Consider the following 21,845-nt stretch of genomic DNA (forward strand, 5'->3'; position numbering starts at 1 on the left):
TCAGCTTTAAGGATACACATAAACTCAAAGTGAAGGGATGGAAAATATATTTTATGCAAATAAAAATCAAAAGAGCAAGATTAGCTATACCTATGTCACATAAAACAGACTTTCAATTAAAAACTTTAACAAGAGAAAAACAGTCATTATATAATGATAGAAAGGTTAATTTATAATGATTAGGAGTTAATTTATCAAAAATGTATAATAATAAATTGTATCAGTATATATGCAACCAACATTGGATAACCTAAATATATTAAGCAAATACTAAAAGATCTTAAGGGAGTAATAGAAAACAATACAATAATAGTAGAGACCAAAATCTCACGTTCAACGATGGATACATTATCTAGACAGAAAATCAATAAAAAAAATTAGACCTGAGCTATACTTTAAGCCAAATGGGCCTAACAGACATATATAGAACATTCTATCCAAAAGCAGCAGAATACACATTCTTCTCAAATGCATACTGAACATTCTCCAGCATAGAGCAAATGTTAGGTCACAAAACAAGTCTTCACAAACTTAAAAAGACTGAAATCATACCAAGTACATTTTTTGACCATAATGGTATGAAACTAGAAATCAATAACAAGAGGAAAACTGGAAATTTCACAAACATGTGGAAATTACACAACACACTCCTGAAGAACCAATGAGTCAAAGAAGTAATCAAAAGGGAAATAAAAATATATCTTAAACAAAAATGGAAACACAACATACCAAAATTTATAGGACATAGCAAAAGCAGTTCTAGGTGGGAAGTTTATAGCAGTCAATGCTTATATTTAAAAAAAGAGAAAGAAAGAAAGAAAGAAAGAAAGAAAGAAAGAAAGAAAGAAAGATAGATCTGAAATAAATGACCTAACTTTAAATCTCAAAGAACTAGAAAAAGAAGAGCAAGCTAAGCCCAAAATTATCAGAAGGAAGGAGATAATAAAGATCAGAGCAGAAATAAACAAAATAGAGAATAAAAATAATAGAAAAAATCAACTAAGAGTTGATTTTTTGAAATCAAAACTAAGAGTTGGTTTTTTGAAAAGATAAATAAATAAATTTATTTATAAATAAATAAATAAAAAAGATAAATAAAATTGACAAACCTTTAGCTAGACTAACCAAGAAAAAACGAGAGAGCACTCAAATAAAGTTATAAATGAAAGAAGAGACATTAAAACTGATAGCACTGATAGAAATACACTAAAACTGATAGAAATACAAATGATTGTGAGAGTACTATGAATAATTATATACCAAAAATTGGACAAACTAAGAGAAACAGATAAATTTCTAGAAACATACTATCTACTAAGACTGAATCATGAAGAAATAGAAAATCTGAACAGACCGATAATGAGTAAGGATATTGAATCAGAAATCAAAAATCTTCCAACAAAGAAAAGCCCAGGACCAGATGGCTTCACAGGTGAATTCTACCAAACATTAAAAAAAAAAAAAAAACTAATACCAATTCTTCTCAAAATTCTTCTCAAAAATTGAAGATAAGGAAACACTTTCAAAATCACTTTATAAGGCCAGCATTTCTCCGATACTGGTGCCAGATAAGGATATTACAAGAAAAATATAGGCCAATTTCCCTGATGAAAATAGATGCCAAAATTCTCAACAAAATATTAGCAAACCAAATTCAACAGCATATTAAAAAGTTCATACAACATAACCAAGTGGGATTCATCCCTGGGAGGCAGACGGTTCTACATACCCAAATTAATATGATGTATCACATTAGTAGAATGAAAGATAAAAATTATGATCATCTCAATAGATACAAAAAAGTATTTGACAAAATTCAACATCTTTTAATGATAAAAACTCCCAACAAAGTGGTTATAAAAGGAACATACTTCACAAAATAAAGGCCATATATGACAAGCCCACAGCTGACATCATACTCAACAGTGAAATTTTGAAAGTTTATCCTCTAAGATCAGGAACAAGACTAGTATTCCCACTATCACCACTCCTATTCAACAGAGTGCTGGAAATCCTAGCCAGAGCAATTAGGAAAGAAAAAAATAAAAGGATCCAAAACTGAAATGAAAAAGTAAAATTGTCTCTGTCTGCTGGTGACATATCTTTGTATATAGAAAATCCTAAAGACTGCACCTAAAAACTGTTAGAATTAATAAATTCAATAAAGTTTCAGGATACAAAATCAACATACAAAAATCAGTTGTGTTTCTATCTACTAATAATGAACTATCTGAAAGAGAAATAAAGAAAACAATCCCATTCACAATAGAATCAAAAAGAATAAAATACTTAGAAATAAATTTAACCAAGGAAGTGAAAGATCTATACATCAAAAACTGTAAGACATTGAGGAAAGAAATTGAAAAAAACATAAATAAAATAGAAAGATACCCATATTCATGGATTGGAAGAGTCAATTTTGTCAAAATGTCTATGCTATCCAAAGCAATCTACAAATTCAAAGCAATCCTATTAGAATTCCAAATTTTTTTTACAAAAATAGAAAAAATAATCTTTTGCAGAGCCGAAGAAACAATCAACATAAGAGCGCCTGGGCGGCTCAGCTGGCTAAATGTCTGCCTTCAGCTCAATTTATGATCCCAGGGTCATGGGATGGGGTCCAGCGTCGAGCTCCCCACTCAGCGGGGAGCCTGCTTCTCCCTCTCCCCTTGCTCCTTCTCCCCCCACTCATGCTCTCTCTCAAATAACTAAAATCTTAAAGAAAAAAAAAAAAACAATCAACATAATGAAAAGGCAACCTATGGAATGGGAGAAAATATTTACAAAACATATATCTAATAAAAGGTTAATATGCAAAATATATATGAAACTCATACAATAGCAAAAAAAATAATAAATAATCCAATTTGGAAATAGGCAAAGGAATGAATAAACATTTAAAAAAATCCAAATGCCAACAGATACACGAAAAGATGTTCAACATTGCTAATCACCAGAGAAATGCAAATCAAAACCAGAGTGAGGTACCACCTCACATTTGTTAGAATGGCTATTATCAAAAACAAAATAAACAAACAAACACAAAGCAAGAGATAACGAGTGTTGGCGAGGACTTAGTAAATAGAGAACACTTGTGCACTACTGGTGGAAATGTAAATTGTATAGCCACTATGGAAAACAGTATGGAAGTCCTTCAGAAAATTAAAAGTAGATCTACCATATGATCCAGCAATCCCATTTCCAGATATAGATCTAGAGGAAATGAAATCACTATCTCAAAGAGTTAACTTCATTCCCATGTCCATTACGGCATTATTTACAATAGCCAAGACATGGAAACAAACAAAATGTCCATCAATGGAAGAATGGATAAAGAAAATGTGATATATACACGACAGAGTATTATTCAGCCATAAAAAAGAAGGAAGTCCTACCATTTGCAACAATATGGATAAATCTTAAGAAAATAACGCTAAGTAAAATATGTCAGACAAAGACAAATACTGTATGAGCTCATCTGTATGTGTAATCTTAAAAAGCTGAAATAGAGAGGACAACAGTAGTTCCCAGGGATGGGTGGGGGATGAGAGAAATGAAGAGATGTTGGTCAAAGTGTGCAAACTTCCAGTTATAAGAGGAATTCATTCTGGAGCTCTAATGTACAGTGTGGCAACTATAGTTAACAGTATATTTCAAGTATTGTATACCTGAAAATGGCGACAAGAGTAGATTTTAAATGTTCTCACAGTAACAACAACAACAAAATGGTAGTTATATGAGATGAAGGATGCGTTAACTAACATTACTGAGGTAAACATTCCACAACATATATGTCTATCAATCATCACATTAGACACCTTAAATTTACACAATGTTATATGTCCGTTATACCGCAGTAAAGCCAGGTGGTGGAAAGAATGAGAAATGCTAAAACAGACAGAGGTTTAGAAGAGTAGAGTGGTTGACATGGAAGCCATCAGCCTTGGCAGCATCAGCAGGGGGCACTCTCAGTACATATTATGCATTCTCTCACAGCCCTAGCTGCCCTGAGCCCAGATTTAGGGACACACTCTCAGCTGCCTCACTACCACACCTGGCAGTCTCTAGTACTGGGCAGTACTCAGTACTAAGGCAGTGGGGCCAGCAACCAGAAAGTACTAGGGCAGTGAAGTCATCAACTAGTAAAACTGACCATCATTAATGGATATCAGTGGACATGGCCAGAGGCATTGGTGTTTCACACTCCAGCAGCAACAGGAAATGTCATCACACCCAGGGTCTAGAGGGAACTGTCTCCCAGGACTCATCCTCAGAAGCTGAGATGGGCAAAGCTGTGCCTGTATTTCTAATCATTATTATGCCAGCATCTAACACAGTACCTGATAGTAGATGTACATGGAATATTTATGGTATGAATGAGTGAATAATGGATGAATGAATGAATGCATGAATGAATGAACTAGAAAATATCTACATCACTGGATACACGTTTTCATATATAGGAATAAACTCCAAAGGTTGTCTTTAAAAAGGTATGAAGGGAATGTTTGTGAACACTTAAAATTCCAGTCAAGGTGACTGAGAACAGTCTGAAGGAGGCAGAATTGGCATTTGATCGTAAGTAGAATCCAAATCAAGTATATTGGACTCACGTTTGAAAGAAGAACCACATGAGATGATCAGCTACATAAGCAGGGGAAGAAGGAGGACCCCAGAGGAAGAAAATGTTTACAAATAACTATGCGAGTGTTATCTACAGAAAAAGAAATTCTGACTGAACACTAACATTTTGAATTTCTTGGCAACATTACCCCTAGAGTACCTCAATCTGTCCCAGCTGGGGGACACTTCTTGAATCAAATCACTCCTAATATTTGGATTCCTTGCTCACCAATCTTCTACCAATCCAGGCATTTTCATCCTTGACAGTTATAATGCTCTCTAAAATTTGACAAATTTGTCCATAGGAGACAAGTCTTTGAGAGCCTGGTTAATGCTAGGCCCCCTGAAGAGGTGGTACGATCTCAGTATGCTGGCAAAATAAGATTTCTGAGCCCCAGGGCTGAAGACTAGCCTGCCCTGATGGTGGTGGAACTCCCAGGGTGAATGCTAAGAGGGACTGGCCAGCCTCTTAGTCTTCTTTCCATTGCCCTGTGCCTCCTCTGCCAACATAACCTGTCTCCCAGAGAGCCAGAAGAGGAGAGGACACCACTCGTTAACTAGTGGTTTCTAATCAACCCAAGAAATATCCAGGAGTCCTCCAGAAGTGTGTAAGGAATTTTTAAATCTCTGAATTTTTCTACAGAGAAAATAGAAGCAGAACCAGAGAAAATCCATTCTGTGTCTGTCACTATGACTGTACTTTGTTGGGCCAGTGTCCGCGGTAAACATTGTTTACCCTGTATTTATCCCAAATCTAATAAAATTCAAAGTCACTTACTATTTGTTTCTGGGCATCTCATCAAATCACCAATTACCCCCTAAATTACTAAGTTCATAGTTCACTGATTATCTTGGTGTCTTTGAAACATTTCTAATTGTACATCACCAGATCTTCAGGTAAATTTCTTTCTCATTAGGCACAGTGATACGAGAGCCTGCTGCCTCTCTCCCTTTCTCTTCAGTGGCTCCTTCACTATTTCTAATTTCTCTTCCTTATGCTAACTGGAGTTTTGGTCTTCCAACCTCTACTCTCTGTCCTTTCTCCTAGGGAGTCCTGACCCATTTTGACTACTCCAACAACACTCAACCATTATTTATTTATTGAGGAGCTCCTGTGTGATATACTACCATCTCCTTTCTTGTGGCTCAAACCCAGCCCTGACTGATGTCCTGAATTTTAGATCCATGCCCATAACAAGACTTGTGGACATTTATGGGTTGATGGCCTAATGTTACCTCCAACAAAGCACAAGAAAAACATTATTTATATATTGTATCACAAGTAAGAGGATACACAAATCAAAGTAGCCTAAACATACATGAAAATTATTGACTTAAGCCCAGGTATAAAATAAATTTCAGGATTCTGGCTTCTCTCTCTCTCTCAGGCTCTTGGCCTTAGCACCATCCTAGAAACCTCCTCACCATGACAGCCAGGTGGAGGAAAAAGCAAATGCACAGACTGGAGCACAAAAGAAGAAAGATAAGGTGGAGATCTAAGTAAACCACTAGCTTTTTTTCCCATAAAGTTCATGGAATCAAAAAATGGAAAGGTGGAGGCCAGAGACACTGGTACAAGTTATTGACTGCATGCTACCCTCTAGAACTTGTTTCAGTGGATCTAGAACGTCCATCACCCTTGAGTCACCATGATCACCACTAAGAAATCCACCTTGCTTATACCAAACAAGTCCCTTTTGATATTTTGCCCTGGACCTGTAACATTCTGGACTAGTTGTGCTCTCAGTTGTGGCCAAGTATAACACATATAAAATAAATCATCTCTTCTGCCTTAAAAAAAAAAAAAAAAAATCCTCAGATGAGCTTCTTCATGGTAACAAAATGGTTGCAGCAGTTCCAGGATTCAAACACACATCTCAGATTACGGAAAAAGAGAGCCTGCCTTCCATAGCCATTGAACAGAAGTTAAGGGCTATATTCTGACTAATTAATTGGGGACAGCACCTACCTCTGTATGGTCCCTGTGGCCAGAAAAATGCTTTGAGCCATTAATTTAAGCCACAGCTCCAGGCTTATTCCTGAATCAGTTACTGGGACAAGGGGATGTGATCATCACAATTAGCTTAGACCGTGCAGAGCCCTTCTCTGAAGCAAGAGGTGAGGCCAGTCCCACCAAAAGCATAGCTGCTACATAAGGGGACAGGATGGAATGGATGCCAATAGTTTTAGCTATGTCTTGTCTAGGTATTTGGAACTCAGGGAAAAAGAAGAATTCTGTATAGTTAAGTTTGTAAATAGTTAAGGATTCACTTCACTCCATATGTGTATTAACCAGTTTAAATGATATAGTTCAAAAGTGGATTCTTGATATATCCAACTTTTAGCAGAAGTATACCAAATATAATTGAAGCATTTAATGATGATTTGAGGTCATTGTGATAGAAATTTATTATGGTGCCAATTACAATACAGTGACTGACCCCAGTAGTTACCGAGCTATGCATGGCCGTGGCCCATTAAATGGCTCCAGAGTGCTATACACTTTAACAAATTTTAACTACTTTTTATGACTTTTCTTTCTTGGCCCTTTCTCTAAATTGCTATTTCTAATCTACAGTGGAATTGGGAACCACATAATGAAGCTTTCAAAATTGAGTATAAATTAAAAGTAAAAATGAAAGTGCCGAGGAGGAAATACACCAAAATGCAAACTGGTTGCCTCTGAGGAGGGGCATTAACTTGTTTTTATTTATGTCTGGCTTCTCATTATTTTTTTTCTAAAATGATTAAGAAACTTTTATGATCTCTCTCACACACACACCAACACACATGGAAAACTAACAAAGTAAATCAGATTTGGATGGTGACTTCACATTCCCCAAGTGGAAAACTGCCCCAGTTATTACTTCTTACAGTCTCTGAGAGTTCCTCTAGCAGATTCCTCTAGTCTTGTTGATTGCCTATGCCTGGTGTGTCCTGAGTCAGGAAGAATACACACTTGAGGAGAAGAGATCATGGAAAGTCAGAAACTACCAGGGGAAAAGTCCACTGCCTACCTACCATGAGGCCTTGACCTGGTAGGTCACAACCGGAGACTGGCTTTCACCCTTACAGATGGGGAAACCCGATTTTGCCTGTGCCTTGGGGTTGGACAGATCATGAGGATGATGACTCAACATTGTGGAAACTCGTAAGTAACATGTGTGCTTCTTACCCAGAATACCAATTTAATGACAGATAATGAAAAGAGATATGCTACTCACAAGGAGTTTTTCTTCCAGCATAGAAGCCATATGGGGAGTCAAATTATACTTAGAAGATTGATTTGGTAAGCATAAAATTAGAATAAACTACAAAGTGGAAAGAAGTTAAAATAGCCTGGTCCCTCCACTCATCATCACACTGGGTCATACCTGCCAACCACACCAGCTGTGTAGGAAGGCCCTAGGCCACTCCAAACACTGTGTTTTGGTCACTTTCCAACTTTGTCTCCATGACTCACCATTTTGTTTAGTTCATTACCAACAACACCTTTATTAGTGAGCCATCTTTTCTTTAAATAACTTCATACATTCACAAGTTATGGATAAAGATCATTGCTCTTACAATTGCTTTACATACCTCTCTTTATAAGTATAGCTCTGGGAGAGCCATTTTCAAGTTCTAGGGTCACCTCATGGCTAGCTCCCATTCTACATACTACATTCAACTTCTAAAAGAGATGAAATCCAAACAAAAAAGTGTTCAAATAAGTATAAAACCAAAATCTCTTCTCCTCCCTGCAGCTCTTCCACCAAGCCAACTAGTTCCCCAAATTAACTTTTTTTTGAAAAATTAATAATATGCTCACCCTACACTCTTCTCCCTCTGCTGCCCCTTATTCTTGGGGTGACCAATTCTTGTTTGCTCCTCCTTCTCAATGACTTTCTCATCCACTCTTTTCTTTCCACTCCCATTGCCCCACTTTTTTTTATATCAACCTGAGCCACTGCAATAATCCAGTCATTTCTTCCCTTGCCTCCTCTCTCTTCCCTTCTACTCATCTGCATATTATTACCCTATTCATCTTCTAGAAACTTTCTCACTCAAGATATTTAAGGGCTCTTTTTTATGCAACGAATGAAGGGCAAAGCCTTGGACCAGTGCTCAGAGCCCTCCCTAATTTGGCTTTTCTGTTCTCTTTTGTCTTTACTTTCTGTGACTTCTCAACATGAGCCCTCAATTTCAGGCTTTGTATATTGGCTGTGGATAAAGGAAAAAGTAAAATACAAAAAATGCTTATGTTTTGTAATGCAAATCTATAGAGAAGAAGTCTTAGAGATTAACACCAGCAGATACAGTTTGCAAATTTTCATTTTTAACAGCTCATTCAGGTTTTCTTTTCTAATTCCCTGTATTTACCTTCACAGACACATACATACATTCATAGAACCATGGCTACTTACTAGGTAATCGAAAGGTATCCATGGTTTCAACCATGCTTTTGAAGGAGACCTAAACCTATTTAAAGTATGTCGTAAACCCATGACACAGACATTGCGTAACTCATATTGACTTGTAATATACCATCATTCAGAAATACCCTGAAACAAAAATGTTCTTGACATTTAATGTGATGGAGATTCTACTTATTTCTTATGTAGGATATGACTTTGAGGAATATAATATGAACCGTCAATTTGGTCAGCTTTCAATAAGAGCCCAACACAAAGTGATTTGAGCAATAAAGGGAATATATTGACTCATGGAACTCCGAAGTCCAAACATGGTCACTGGGGCACATCTGCGTATCTCAACTCTGCATTTTTCCATGTAGCTTCTTTCTACATAGGAGAAAAGATAATCACCCAGAGCTTCAGGCTTGGTGAGCCCAGCAAAAAGATGGCATCATTTTCCTGATAATATCAATAAACATCCTAGAGCGGGTTCTTATTGGCCCAGCTCAAGTCATGTGCCCATTACTGAAACAATCACCGTGGCAGGGGAATAAGTTTTTGACTACCCAGGATTATCCCTGCTCCTCGCTGAGGCCAGAGGATGCGGTCAGCTCCGTTGAACTACATGAATGGAGAAAATGTAATTTTTCTAAAGGAAAATCAGGGTGCTGTCATCAGAAGAAAGGAGAACAGCTAGGAAAAAACCCGGTGACTGCTAGGGCAGGTTCTTACACTTATGAACATGCCTATTTTCACTTATTTCAATATGCTCAATAATGAGTCCCACAACTTTATAATCAAAATTTAAGATGAAGTTGGCAATTTGTATCAATTTTTTTAAATATACATATCCTTAACCCAGCAATTCCATTTCTAGGAATAATAGCTATGCTAGTAAGTGCTTTCCTGTGTGCCCACCACTGGCCTAAGCACATTGCATGTAACAGCACTCTAGGATGAAGTGGTATTGTATCCATTTTTGCCCTCTAGAAGTTGAGCTTAGAAAGGTTAAGTGATTTAAACAAGGTTGCACAGCTAATAAGAAGGAAAGCCAGAATTCAGCCTTCAAAGTCTTCAAAACTATTATTACTTCCCTCTTAAGTCTCTGTGGCATATAGTCTCATGAATTTATTTTAAGAAAAAATATGACAGGTGAGAAAAGATGTATGGCCCAGGATGGTATTTATAGGTATTTGTCCACAGAACTGAAGTGTGAAATAAAGAATCAATAAATTATGTCAACCTGCATATGTCCCCTTCATTATCAGTAAATATATACTAAGTTCCTACTTTATAAATGATAAAAGATTAATGGTTTGTTTTGTTTTCTTGGTAAGGCTGTGAAATTACAAGTTTGTTTAAACCAGCTGCCTGAGCTACGAAAGCATCCACAGTCAAGGTTAATCAAACACAATAAGGCCTTGTGCATTGTTTTATACCTATCACTATGTCAGTTTATCATTTAGGAAAAAATTGAGTACTTAATCTGTACAACCACTCAGAATATATCTTTCTATGTTGTAGCTATCTGCTGTCGGGCCAAGGGGAGCTTTAGGCTAAATTATTTAACTTTGATGATGCTCAACACTGGAACATTCCATCAGATGGGGAAGTGAGTGGCCTGGGAGCCCACAAGCTGCTGGGTTTAACCACTGAACCCCAGACTGAGAAGCTTCCTTTAATAGCTAGAAACCTTCACTCTGCCCCAGTCCCCAAAGCAGAGCAAAAGATGGGTCAGGACAGCAATAGCCCTGAAGCTATTAAAGAGTTTAGACTACTAGTGAGGAAGGCTGGAAAAGTAGATATGCTGGTCTAGGTTTCTGTCATGCTGCCCGGCTGGGTGGGAGCACGGGGAGCTCAAAGGATGTATGTCACGAAAGCACAGGTAGTTAGTTAGTTAGTTAGTTAGTTAGTTATATTTATTTGAGAAAGAGAGAGAGTGGCTGGGGAGGGCACTGGTGGAGGCACAAGCTGTCACTGTGCTGAGCATGGAGCCCCACACAGGACTGGATTCCAGGACCCTGAGATCATGATCTGAGCAGCAACCATGAGTCTGATGCTTAACTGACTGAACCACCCAGGCGCCCCCATTGTTACTTTTATATTTTTTATTTATTTTGTTTTTTTTTTAAGATTTTATCTATTTTTATGAGAGAGAGAGAGAGAGAGAGAGAGAAAACAAATGAGCAGAGGGAGAGGGAGAAGCAAACTCCCTGCTAAGCCCAGAGCCTTGCCCAAGGCTCCATCCCAGGACCTTGAGATCCTGACTTGAGCTGAAGTCAGATGCTTAACGAACTGAGTCAAGTTTTTATGGACCTCAGATTCTGCTATTTTTTTTTAACCTCTTGTAATACCTAGAGAGATCAATTAGTTTATAATCAGTCTCTTTTTCACCATGCCTCCGTTTCTCAATATCCCCAAGACTATATCCTCAGCAAATATAACACTAAAACACTCCTGAAAAGCACATGAAGGAGAAGCTCATTTGCAGGAGAGTAATGATTTAGTCCTGTGAACTTTTAATTTGCATAATCCCCTTGCCTTTCCCCACTTTCTTAAAGTCTTTGATTTTTTTTTTCTCCAAATGACGCGGGTTGGGAGAAAGAATTAAGTAAGCATCAAAGTTCTAGCTCTTGTGTTCTCAGCTATTACATTAATCTTTAAGATTTTCTCTCCAATTTATTAAAAATCAGTGACTCACCCAACTTTACAGAAATCCACATCAAAGTTAATTAGAATCTTGGGAGTCTAATGTTTTTCTCTTCCTCTATTAATTCCTAGAAGCTTGAAGCAAGCCTCTGTGTGTGATTGTGGAATAAAGAAAAAGAGAAGCTAGTAGACATGACCTGCCAGCGGCAGGATTCAGAACTGGACTGAAGCTCGCTTAGCTCAAAAAAGGACCAGCCCTCTAGGCAGCCCACTTGCTGGTCTGGGTCAACCTCCTGTGGAACTGAGGCAAGCCCTGATCTCAGTCTGAAAGATGGAGGATGGAGGTAAGAATTAAGCAATGGAGAATAGAGCCCTGCTTGCTAATTTCTTTGTCTCTCCCTCCTCTATAATCAGGAAAAGCAGCCAATTATTCTTATGAATTAACTTTCTCTCCTTCCTTCCTGTAAAGTTTAAAAAACAAAAATACTGTGCAGCTTTGCAAAACTTCTACTGGAAGTGGGGGTTGGGGGTGGGGCAGAGAGCAGGAGACAAGATAGGAGCAAGAGGGAAATGATCGTGCAGCAAGACATTTTTACATTTGGTTTCCCGAAGTGTACCTGGACACAAAATGCAGGGAAAGGACATGAGTAGAACAGGGGATTCAATCTCATACACTTATTAGTGAGTAACTCACAGCAACGGCTGCAGGACTTCACTGCATAATGATTTTGCTTTAGGAGGCTTGTGCGGAAATCACATAAAACAAACTGAGAAAACTAGTTTTCTTCTCAAACTGTTCTTGAAAAGTGTAGAGGAACCTTTCAATGTGTTTTCTTATTTTAAAAAACTCATTGCATTAACATTCTAAAGTCTAAAGAAAATACAACAGGAAAGCCAAGAAACTCATGCTCAGGGCTTAGGCCCTACAAGAGGCTTGAATCACCCACAGATGAGACCAGGTACAGTTTTAAAGCATAATTAATGTATTTCATATTAGGACATTTGAAATCACTTTTTATAAAGTCATATACTTCCATGCTATATGTAAGATAATTCAAAATTGACCAAAAAGTCAATATTGAGTGTAACCCACCCTGGAGGGGCTGATACAGGCACTCAGCTCCCTGAGAAGTCCTCCAGAGCAGGAGAGCCCTAGAAGCCCCCCACAACCCAGGGGCCACCACCTCTCCGCACGTGCACGTGCACATACTTGCTCACTGTGCCCCGAAATCCGGCAGGGAACACTCTGCCAGTTAGCAAGCCCCTGAATTGCTAGGTGAGTCCTGAGATGCAGGTAGGTAAAAAAAAACAAACCACCTCCCTGTGCTTTGGCCTGAGCAGTGTTTGACCCTAGAGGACTCTCAGGGCAACGTGCTAGTGCTTCAGATCAGTCGGCTCTTTACTGCATCAGCACTTTCCCTTTATTCCCTGGATCCAGCCAGCCCCACAGGACCAAGGACACATTCCCAGAATAGTTGTTGCTCTGTATTCCGGACTTCCTCCCACCCAGATGACTAAGGCTTTCTTCTGGGTCCAGTTCCACACACTCAGATCCTTTCCTCCCAGGACGCTTCTCACCCTTTACCACCACCTTCCTCTCCCCCTTAAAACACAAGTGTCAGGCAATCACACCGGCTTGATGCTCCCCAGCCACCAGCCAGCTCGAGGTCATTTCCCAGGGGCTCTTCTGCCTCCAGTCCACAAGAAATACAGTCGAGCTGAAACCCCAGAAGTATTGATACTTCCAAGGAAGAGACCAGGGAAAAAAAACACACACAGAAGGTAATGGGACTTTCAGTCATACTGACGAGTAGCCACAGGATTGCTATGGATCAATGTGTGCTTCCAGCCGTTACACAGAATGGCTAAAATGTAGGGGTAGGAATGGGCACAAAAGGCTCAAATGTGATACACAATTTATAATATTCACATTTTCACCTAAGACCAGAAGAGACCAAACTAATGCTTCAAAACTTACTTAGCCAAGTTTATGTTCTTATGGCAGCTTCATCACATCTCTACGCCTTTCTAGTCCCTTTGAGATATGAAAAGGGTTGCTTTCCAGCATCCCTTTCCTTCCCCCAGATGCCACATTTAAACTTCTTCACTTTTCAATGCTCAAACCACCCCTGCTTTTAAGGAGCTATTGTTTTGTATGAAACAAAATGATAAACATTGAATTGTGACACACCCTCTGTGCAACACTGATTCAACACATTCAAATGAGACATTTGTTTGGGCTCAATATGTATAATAGAAATCATACAGAGGAGTCCTAATTTATGCAGGGATAGGGTCTAAAGTCAGCATATAAAATAAAACCATGTAGTGCCTAAGTTTACTGAAAATTCCCTTAAACTAATTTAGAAAGCATAGTTTTGCAGGTACAGTCCCATGCAGTAATATACAGTTGACCTTTAACAACAGGGTGTTGGGGTGCTGACTTGCCTGTGCGGTTGAAAATCCACATATAACTTTTGATTCCCCAAAACTTAACTACTAGTATCCTGTGGTTGACCAGAAGCCTTGCCAATAACATAAGCAGTCAATTAACAGATATTTTGTATGTTATATGTATTACATACTATATTCTTAAAGTAAGCAAGAGAAAAGGAAATAACAGGGAAAAGAAAATGCATTTACAGTATCATACTGTTTTTATTGAAAAAAAATCCACATAAGTGAACCCAAAGTTCAAATCTGTATTGTTCAGGGGTCAACCGTGTATCACTTACAAATGATTCCACTTATTTTTAATTCCACAAGAAAAGAGAGTGAGAAGTTGGTATTCTTCACTGAGTTCTAGACGAGGTCGTGGGTTTGCTTTTAGAAGAGTGTGTGTTCTATTAAAAAAACAAACAAAAAACCAAAATTTGTGTCTTTAAGAGCTAGAATCCCACAAAGCAGCACTCTGAGAATCACACAAGAACTGAGACAAACCCAGGGGAGCACCAGTTGTTGGTGTCATGGTGGATGCACCATTACAATGAATATTTGTGTCTTTCTCTCACGTCTATCTTGTTTTTATTGTTTTGTAGGTTGTGTGTTTGCTAAGCCAAGCACTTTTAGTTGAATTCTCATAAATTAAATGTGTATGAAATGCAACTCCACTATAGAAGGAAAAAATAGATATCAGGTTGATTACCCAGCAATGCTTGCTTATTTATCTATTTAACCTACACTGGAAGTCCGACTCCTTTTTGCCAGGGAATTGAATCCTCCTGTTGCCACTGCCGCACACAAACAGATGTGCATACACACACATGCGTACATGCCCGCTTGTGCCACACACACGCACACACACAAATATACTGCTACCACCAAAGGGATGGTCAATAGTAGGAAGTGCCTATACATTAATATACACATATATGCAAACATATATATCTCATAAACCTCTCACATATAAACACATAGCTCTCTCATGTATCTCTCATATACATATAAACATATACACGACATATGTATATATGAATTAAACATATATAAAAATAGAAGAGTATAATGCACCCTTATATAACTAGTCCTGTCTTCAACAGTTAACAACATGTGAATAATCTTGTTTCATCTAGACCCCCACCCACAGAATATTTTGAAGCAAATCACAGACATCCTATTATTTCACCCATAAATACTTCAGTATGTGTGCCAGTTATCAGTTTAATACTCTTCAGCTCCGAATCCACATTCTTTGCTCCAATGTGTGATACCGGAGCTGGACCCCATAAACATTTCTCTTTTGCCCGCAGGCAAGATGTTAAGCCTGGTCTGTAGAGGGCACCAGAGGGACATTGGAAGAGAAGGGGCCTCTCTTCCAGGTTCCACTGTCCCTGCTTGGCCCGTCCTTGAAAGCAGCTGCAGCTCCTGGGAGGCACAGTGGACAGTGGCGCTCAGTGAGTTCTGCTGGCATTTTAGCCAGCTTCCCAGGGGGTCTCACGGTGTCCAGCTAGCGTCTTCCCATGGAGTTGAGTGGCCACCCCTAGCCTGAGGCCCCCCAGTGAACTGTTCTGCTATCAGAAGGCCATGAACTCAACCTCTTCAAGGAGATCCGGATCTTATCATTGGAGTGGGAATGAGAGGGGGAGCCTGGTTCCTCCCTTGGATGTTCGGTCTCTTCTCTAGAAGTAGAGGTTGCTCCTTAGATCTCTTCTTACTCTATTCTTTAGTGTTTTCTTTACCCCTTTGCAGTTCATCTCCTGTTACCAATAATTCTTTATATTAAACTCTCTCCATTCAAACTACTGTGTGGTTTCTATCTGACTACATCAACTAATACAGAATGTAACTCCAAAAAATAAGGACTCCTATAACACACCCACAAAACCATGTCACACTTAATCAATATCTAATTACTATTCAGGTTTCCCCAACTGTCTAATAAATACTTTTTATTTGGTTGTTTCTTTTCCAATCAGAATTCAAAGAATTCATTTGATTGCTATTTCTCTTAAGTGCCTTTTCCACAACCACCTGCCCTCCCACCTTGTTTTCCTTATAATTGGTTTGTTGAAGAATCAGGGCTGTTGGTCTAGAGACTTGAATAGATTCAGGGTCAGTTTTTTTAAAAGAATAGTGGTGATAGTACTTCTTATTGCTTCAAACGAGGACGTGCATGATGTCTGGCTGTCTATTTCTTTGTGATTGATCAGGGAGGTCCTGAATTGTCAACTAGATCCATCAAGAAATTTCTCATCAGATCGGGGCGGTGGGGGGGGGGGTGGGGGAGGCGGAGCAAAATGGCAGAGGAGTAGGAGACCTGGATTTCGTCTGGTCCCAGGAATTCAGCTGAATAGGGATCAAACCATTCTGAACACCTACAAACTCAAAGGAGATCGAAGAAAAGAATAGCAACAACTCTCTGAACAGAAAAGCGACCACTTTCTGGAAGGGCATGCTGTCGTTTTCTTTTGAGGAGCACTTTCCAAAAGATGAATAATGCAGAGACAGCAGGCTACAAGGACCTCAGGCTGAAGTCACTCCAAGGCAAATACATGGGGAGCCCTTACGAGAAGAGATTAAGACATGGATACACAAAAGGAAAGTTGATGAGAACACCCAGTAAGAAGATGGGCACATACGAGCCGAAGAGAGAGGCCTCAGAAGAAATCGACCCTGCAGACAGCTTCATCTCAGAATTCTACCTTTCAGATTTGTGAGAAAATAAACACCTGTGGTTTAAAAATAACTAAATAAATAAGTAAATTAAAAAAAAAAGAAATTTCTCATCAATTATTCCAAAATTATTTTAGAAGATGTTGCTTGTTTTTTTTTTAAGGAAATGCCTTTGACTTCATAGCGTTATTTCCCATTCAAATTTGTAATTATGTTTAGAATTTATAATTTCACTTAGCATCTTTGATTTTAAATATCTTTTCATGAATCCTGACACCATTAACAAAATTGTGTATTTTATTTATCTTGAATATATATACACATATATATAATAAATTCAGAGTAATAATATCACTAAGAATATTTCTTCCTAATTCATTTTTAATTTAGGATATATCCACTAAGAATGCATAGACAAAGGACTGTCTTTTTACAATACTTGAAATAATTCTTCTCTGTTGTGGTTATATATAAATGAATAAATGTCATTGATTTCATTTTGCTTTTGCTTTAGATATGTATTTTATTGTGATTTTATATATATGGGTGTGTTTTATGCATCCATATGCAAACCATTTCCATGATTCTCAAGTTATATCTACAAAACAAGAAGTATTTAGTGAAGTTCAGTTTCCATCCATGTCCCCTTCCTCTTAATAATTTTTATTTGCCTGTTCTTTCATTTTTCTAAAATTTAAAGCAAAAATAGTCATTCCCTTTTTTAAAAAAAGGTAACACACTCTGCACTGTTTTACACCTGCTTTTTTCACTTAATGTATTCTAAAAATCACTTCATGAAAGTATGGAGATTTCTATTGCAGCTGCTTAGTATTCCACTGAGTGAATACACAGTAATGTATTCAGCCATTCCTGAATTGGTGGACATGAGTCATTTCCACTCTTTTGCTATTATAGGCAATGCTTCAATAAATATGTCTTTTTACATTTTTGTCAATGTGTCTTTAGTATTGTATCAGTTATGTAGCTTTTGCTACATGTAGCACAGCACCTCAAAACTTAGTGGCATAGAGCAACATCATTATTAGTCCAAGATTCTGTAGGTCAGCAGTTTTGACAGGGTTCAGCCATATCCTTCCTTCTGCTGTTCTCACTCATGTGACTGAAATCAGCGGTCAGCTCTGCCAGAACTGGATAGTCCAAGATAGACACAATCACCTGTCGGAGGTTGGCAGGCAATCAGCCAAGTTGCCTCAGGTGGCCTCCCACCCTCCAGTAGGTGAGCTAGCATTCATTTATGTTCTTGTGGCATGCTCCAGGGTCCCAGCACATCAGGAGAGAGCAAGCCCCAAAGCTCATGTACTTTTCAATTTTCTCCTTGCATTAAGTTTGCTCCTGTCCTATGGCACTGGACAAGCCCATTGTCACTGGGAAGAGGAGATGACCCAAAGATGTGCAGACAGGCAAGGGCATTCCAGCAGCCATTGCAAACAGTTGACCACAGAGATAGATGCCCCCAGAGGCAGGATGGTTGGGTCACAGGGCATAGTCAAATGTAAAATTGCCAAATCCCACCCCGGACCCTAGAGATTAAACATATTTGCATTCCCTCCAACTATAAATGAAAATGTCTGTTTCTCATAGTGTCACCAAGAGTGGGTTTTCAAACTCATATTTTTGCCAGTAGAAAAGATGAGGAATATCTCAATGGCATTTTAATTTGCATCTTTCATTATGAGGTTGAACATTCCATTCCTTTCATATGCTTAGGAGCCATTTGAATGTTGTGTGTGAACTGCTTATATGTTTTGTCCATTTTTCCAGAGTGAGTGGTTGTCTCTACTTTTACAAGTTTTTTTATATATCAGGAATATTAGCCCTTTCTCACGGATATAAATTACAAATATTTTTCGCAGTTTGTCTTCATACTTTATTTTTTAACTAGGCAAAGGTAGTCAAATTTACCAATCTTTAGTGTTTCTGGATTTTGAGCCATTGTTAGAAAACTTTTTTCTATTACCAAATAATGGGGGAATTCACCCATGGTTTCCAGTATTTGTGGGTATCGGGGGCAGGTATCCAATTATCCCATTTTCCCTTGTAAAGATAGGGCCTATATCGTAGGCTAACTTTCTTTAAGGGGTTTGTATTCAGTTGACTTTTTTTTTTAAGATTTTTATTTATTCATTTGACAGAAAGAGACACAGCGAGAGAGGGAACACAAGCAGGGGAAGTGGGAGAGGGAGAAGCAGGCTTCCCGCTGAGCAGGAAGCCCAATGCGGGGCTCGATCCCAGGACCCTGGGATCATGACCTGAGCTGAAGGCACTTAACGAGCGAGCCACACAGGCTCCCCTCAGTTGATGTTTAAAGTATGACTAAACCTAGGTAACAATGTGAATTAGTCAAATTCTGTATTTCTTTTCTCTGTCTTCCCCTTTGCTATAGCATAGCTGAATCTATACTCCCTTTTAAAACCAAAGTAAACTCCATCTCCTGCCCAGCACTGTCCAGTGAGTCAGCAGCAGCCTCCAAGCAGGTGTAAAAGGTACACTGAGTGCCAGGAGTAGAAAGGAAACACTGGAACTTCAGTGTTTTCAGGTCAGGTGCTCAGTTATTCAGGTTTTGATTCTAAAACCTCTAGTTTACTTAAGGTATGAGCTGTCCAAAAATGCCTTCTGCTCCTTAGGGTTTGCCTTTTCATAGTTAGGGATTCAGAGTTGGCATACTCATGAGGTACCAATTCCTTGCCAAGCAAAGACCTACTACTCAGTCTACAAAAAAGCATCCCTGAATGAAACATACAACTGTGTGCTTTTTTCCCAGCTTATTTGTGTATTCATGCATGGGTGCCCATACATGACATAGATTAATTACTGCCAACAAAGCTATTTCTGCATTAAGTTCCATATTTTCCAATCTTATTTTCCTTTTTTCATCACTTGGTGCTTAAGGATCCTCTCCTCTGCTTTCATTGGCTACCTGTAATTTATTGAGTAGTTACTTCTTATCATGTCCAGCCAGAGGCTCCCCACCTCCACGAGAGCTGCTCAGGACAAAGTGCTGTGCCCCAGGTAGCCAGCTCCTTCCAGCCCCAGTCCTAGCGCTGCAAGTCCTCCTGCTCAGCTGGTCTCATTCCAGCAGTTTCTGCCTCAAGAGTCTAGGACGCTAAGTGTAAATCTTGAGGGGAAAAAAAAAAAAGATATTAAGGGCAGAGCTAGAGCTAAATTGAAATGAGACAGGATAAAAAAATACCAAGGTCTTAAGATTACATGTTTGAGATGTGTGAGGCTGGGTTTGGCAGTATTCTGGCATAGTTGGGAGTTACTTAACTCGAGCTGACCTTGGTGCGTATGAAACTTTCCCCTTTAGTTAAGAATGGTTTTTTAAATGTCAGAAGAGTTTACCACCCCTGGGCCATGCAGAGGGGGGGTTGACCTGGGAAAGGGTGTGAGAAAAGTTTCTGCAGTGATGGCAATGTTCTGTATATCTCAAGAGCGGTTTGAGTTACATAGGCATGGGCATTTATTAAAACTCACAAATGTACACCTAAGATTTGTGCATTTCTTTGTATGTAATTTCTACACTAAAAACTGCAAAATACTGAACTCTAGTGAATAAGCATGCTGAAATAAATATTTATGTTTATTTACTTGAAATGTATTAAAAACGGATGAATGAATGTGACAGATAGAGGTGATGAAACTAGTCAGATGTTAACGATAAAATCTAAGTGGTGAATGCACAAATGTTTACTCTAAAACTCATTCAACATCACGGTATGTTTGAAATTTTTCATAATAAAATGTTGGGAAGTTATCCCAACAGTGCTATATCAGAAGCAAACACTGAGTGCACAGCAATTCTGAGGACTGTCACTGGGAATGTGGAATTCCTTCCAGTGTACCCTCTGCCCTCCCCTTGGCCATCGACCTCCTCTCTGGCACAGACCCTGGCCCACATGGCCTCCCTCTTCCTCTGCGCTTTCATTACCATGCCCTCACCCCCTGGGCAAAGGTGAATGGAAAAACAAAACAGGGTACTCAGCTATCGAGCAGATCTTCGTGAAGACTCAACCTTACAATGCTGTCATGGCAAACTGTCAGGGTACATACTTTTCTGCACCTTGAGCAAAAGCTTGACTGTTTAAACACACACACACACACACACATACACACACACACACACACACACACACCAAAAGAAACCCAACCTAATTGCAATAACTAATATAAGTTGCTTAATATTTCAGATTTAAAATTATAGGAGATTGTCATCTCAAGGCATGAAAAAACAATGATCAGTATTTGCCTCTTATTTCCATTGCTCATGGAGAAAGAGCTTAATATTGGTTGAGCCCTCAGTATGGGTTTTGCGTACATTGGCTCACAGAGTTCTCACAGCCCCATTATCCAACAATGCTCATAGTCATGGAGCCAGTAAACAGTAGATCTAGGACTCAAACCAAGATCTCCTCAGCTCAAAACTATTTTTCACCAAAGCACAGTCATGGACATTTAAAATGGGCTATGTCCTGCAATGCTACATAGAACTAACATCACTACAAGGACAGCAGTGGTCATTTGGCTAGGATTCTACAAATAAAGGCAGTTTCATGTTCTATTTCAACTGTTTTTACCCAAACACCACCCACCAAAAGGTATTTTTAAGTTTACACCCCCCACCAGTGCTGTTGACAAATGTAATAAGAACACAAAATTTTGCAAACTTTTCCATAGTTTTGGGGGAAGTTCAGGATTTTAATAAATCCGCTTAACGGAAGGGAATTTACTTTTGATGTCACAGTGTTGCTAGTTCATAAATTAGAATTAGATGGCTCAATTACTCCCTAATGATCTTCTACATCATGCTTAGACCATCGGACAAAAATTCTTACCCAATGGAATAATGGAAACTTTCCTCCACGTTAAGCCAGATTCCTAAACTACAGAAACTGTATAGTCATCACCCAGTAGATGGCACTAGATGTGCTACTGTTTTTATTCCTCTCCAGTCCTGGGACCTAGGTCAGAGGTCTTCATCTCCTACTAGGGTTATAAATATTTGAAACAGAAGACTAGTCCCCATAGCAATCAAATAATGCCTTG

Source organism: Callorhinus ursinus, unplaced genomic scaffold (genome assembly GCF_003265705.2).
Source record: "Callorhinus ursinus isolate GAN/ISIS: 27379988/994484 unplaced genomic scaffold, GSC_fseal_2.0 scaffold2, whole genome shotgun sequence".
Classification (NCBI taxonomy): Eukaryota; Metazoa; Chordata; class Mammalia; order Carnivora; family Otariidae; genus Callorhinus; species Callorhinus ursinus.